A 3,727-nucleotide genomic window follows, 5' to 3' on the forward strand; every position below is an offset into this window, starting at 1 on the left:
CCCACACAATTTGGCGCCGTCTGTGGGAACGAAGGAAGAATAGATGGCCAGTAACGGACAGCAGGAAAATATTGGGGATGACGCTCCCACTGGGAGTGGCAGACCAATTGACCTTGACATCGAAGGAGATAACCACAATGCAGAAGCCCGTGACCAGGGTCACAGAGAGAACGACGTCATCCCAGAAGGCGACACGTCAAAAAGAGCAAACCAAGGAAAATACTACAATGAAGATAACCTCCAGGTATGGAGGGACAGGTGCCTACGGAGGGATGAGGAAGTAAAAGAACTAGCAAACAAGTTGGCGGACCTCCAGTCAGTCGTCAACTTCATGATGCAGAATAATGTTATGCAGCCACCATACCCGCTGCAAGATACGCCGATGCCGGCGAACAACACTCAGAATGATGGAAGAAAAACAATCCCCGAGGTCCCTCAGCATACCAGAAGCGGAAGGCATTCTCACCGGCCTTCCAAGGAAGTCGGACGGGAAAACCCGAGGCAAGAAGAGTCCCGAAGGACACACCACATGAAGAATCCAAACCCCAAAGAACATCGACATGTTCAGGGGCAAGTACTCCATTTTGACACAACCCATGAAGAAAGATCCAAACGACCCCACCACGAGGCCGAAAGCAGTGTACCAAAAAGACTAAAATCCAAAGACAGCCGAGCTCCAGGGAGGAGCAAAGAAGACTTAAGGGACTACCTCAAGAGGAGGCAGCAGAATGCAGAAGCCGAGGTAAATTCCCCAGTGAAACCGAGGACAGCCTTCTCGGTGGAACTGGACAAATTCGAACCGCCCAAAAGATTCAGTATGCCGAGGTTTCAAATCTATGATGGTAAGTCAGATCCAAACTTTCATGTTGGGCTATACCTAAATTCAATGGCGTTATATAGCGGGAACGAGCCGTTGCTCTGCAAAGTATTCCCCTCATCCTTTGGGGAAATTGCATCTGATTGGTTCCATAAGTTACCAAAAGGAAGCGTAAAGACATGGGAAGGCTTGGCCGAGATGTTTGTGGCCAGATTCGTGACCAACAAGCTGCAACCCCTGAGGGTTGATGCTTTGATGGCTCTACAAATCACCAAAGAAGAAGGCCTCAGGGCCTATGCGAAGAGGTATTACGAGGTGTTCAACCGAATACCTGAATGCAACCAGGAAGTAGCAGTCGTATCCTTCAAGAACGGCCTGAAAGATGACTGCCCACTACGGAAATCTTTGGCAAAAACATTGCCAAAAAGCATGGAAGAACTCATGGCAAGAATTGAGAAATACGCCAGGGCCGAGGAAGATACATCGGGAAACAAGGAGGTGAAACAAGAAAAGGGGAACGGCTCGCCAAAGCGAGGCCGAGTCAACAATGGACCGACCAAACAAGAAATAGAATTGAGAAATAAACAGGCGGTAACAACGGTATTCCGGATCCCAATCCATAAAATCTTAGATCGGATTCGAAATCAACCTTATTTCAGGGCTCCAGCAAGAGCACCGGGGGAATTCATGGGAAGGAACGTTGGTAGACGTTGCGCCTACCACAATGAAGAAGGGCATCCAACTCAAGGTTGCAAAGCCTTAAAAGCACACTTGGAAGACCTAGTAAGACAAGGCCTTCTGAGGGACCTGGTCGACGAGGCCAGAACAAGGGAAGAGCAGGCAAGGTTGCCTCAAGCACCAGCGGCACCCCCTCCCCCAGCACAGCTACCACAAGCAGGAGAACCGAGGGTGGTTAATGTGATCCACTCAAGGGTCAACGAAAACGAAGTCAGAGGAGAAACCCAGAGGGTAAGACATTTACAGCATATCTATCAAGTCGGGGAAAAGAGACATCGGCCAGAAGAATGCCAAGGGCCAATGATAGCATTTACTGAAGCCGACCTAGAACTGGTCCAACATCCGCATAATGATGCCTTGGTAGTATCCCTCCAGGTTGGGGAGTGCCAAGTAAAATGCATCCTAATAGATCAAGGCAGCTCCTGTGACATCATGTATGTCAGATGTTACAAAGAGTTAGGCCTTCACCCCGATGACCTAGAACAATCAAGCGGCCCGATGGTCGGCTTTAACGGAACACCGACATGGCCACTGGGTGCAACAAGCTTAGAAGTACAAGCCGGCACTAAGAAGATCAGGACAGAATTCCTGGTAATTGACACACCCTCACCATACAACATCATCTTGGGAAGGCCGTGGTTGCATGCAATGGGGGCAATTCCCTCAACGTTGCATCAACTACTCCGGTTCCCAACAGAGCATGGGATTGAAGAAGTCAGAGGGGATCAACTACAAGCCAAAAATTGCTCCATGGCAGCAATAAAGTCCACCTGTAGTATACGGGAGCCAAAGAAAGCAGAAGTTGAAGATGAGGATATGGAAGTCCTAGAAGACGTCGGGAAAGAACCAGCCGAGAAAAGCGAAGAGGCGCTAAAGAAAATCCTTGTCCAGGAGGGCGACAAAGAACGATTTTTTCTTCTCGGCTCAGGCTTAGCTAGAGAAGAAGAAAAAGAACTGGAAGATTTTTTAAGGACAAACATAGAGGCGTTCGCCTGGACACCTTATGAAATGCCTGGCATTGACCCCGAGGTCACTTGCCACAGTCTGAATGTCGACAGATCGGCAAAACCTGTGATTCAACGAGCCAGAAGGCCGACGTTAATGCACGTCGAAGCAGTCGAGGAAGAGGTAGACAGACTCCTTGAAGCCAGGGCCATCCGAGAAGTCCAGTACCCAACGTGGCTGTCCAACACAGTAGTAGTAAAAAAGAAGAATGGCAAGTGGAGGGTTTGTGTAGACTTCACCAGCCTCAACAAAGCTTGCCCGAAAGACAGCTTTCCTCTGCCCAAAATCGACCAACTGGTAGACGCCACCTCGGGACATGAAAGGATGAGTTTTTTAGATGCATACAGAGGGTACCACCAGATTGCTATGTATCCTCCAGATGAGGAGAAGACCGCGTTCATCACCCCGAAAGGCCTGTACTGTTACAGGGTAATGCCTTTTGGGCTGAAAAACGCAGGAGCAACCTATCAGAGGTTAGTGACAAAGATGTTTAAACACCTGATTGGCAAAACGGTAGAAGTTTACATCGATGATATGGTCGTAAAGACCAAGGAATCAAAAGGTCATCTTGCCGACCTAAAAGAGGTCTTTGACATACTCAAAAGATATCGGCTCCGACTCAACGCCTCAAAGTGCGCCTTCGGAGTTGGGTCAGGTAAATTTCTAGGATATCTGGTAACAAGAAAGGGCATTGAAGCCAGCCCAGACCAAATCAAGGCCATCCTGGAACTACAGAGTCCAACATCGGCAAAGCAAGTTCAAGTGCTCACTGGAAGGGCCGCAGCCCTAAACCGATTCATCAGCAGAAGCTCAGACAAGTGTAGACCCTTCTTTAACCTGGTGAAAAAAGCCACAGACTTCCTATGGACGGAAGAATGTGAAGCTGCCTTAGCCGACCTAAAAAAGTACTTGACCACAACCCCGGTCCTTTCTAACCCAATCCCAGGGGAGGAATTGTTTTTGTACTTAGCAGTCTCTGAACACGCAGTCAGTGCAGTGCTAATCCGAGAGGAAAAAGGGGAGCAGAAGGCTGTCTATTATGTAAGCAAGACTCTGGCTAACGCGGAAACAAGGTACCTACCACTGGAAAAATTAATGCTAGCCTTGGTAATGGCCTCAAAGAAATTGAGCCATTACTTTCAGGCACACAAGATTGTGGTTCTAACA

The sequence above is a fragment of the Camellia sinensis genome, chromosome 4 (genome assembly GCF_055761805.1).
Source record: "Camellia sinensis isolate YWXY chromosome 4, ASM5576180v1, whole genome shotgun sequence".
In the NCBI taxonomy this organism is placed as follows: domain Eukaryota; kingdom Viridiplantae; phylum Streptophyta; class Magnoliopsida; order Ericales; family Theaceae; genus Camellia; species Camellia sinensis.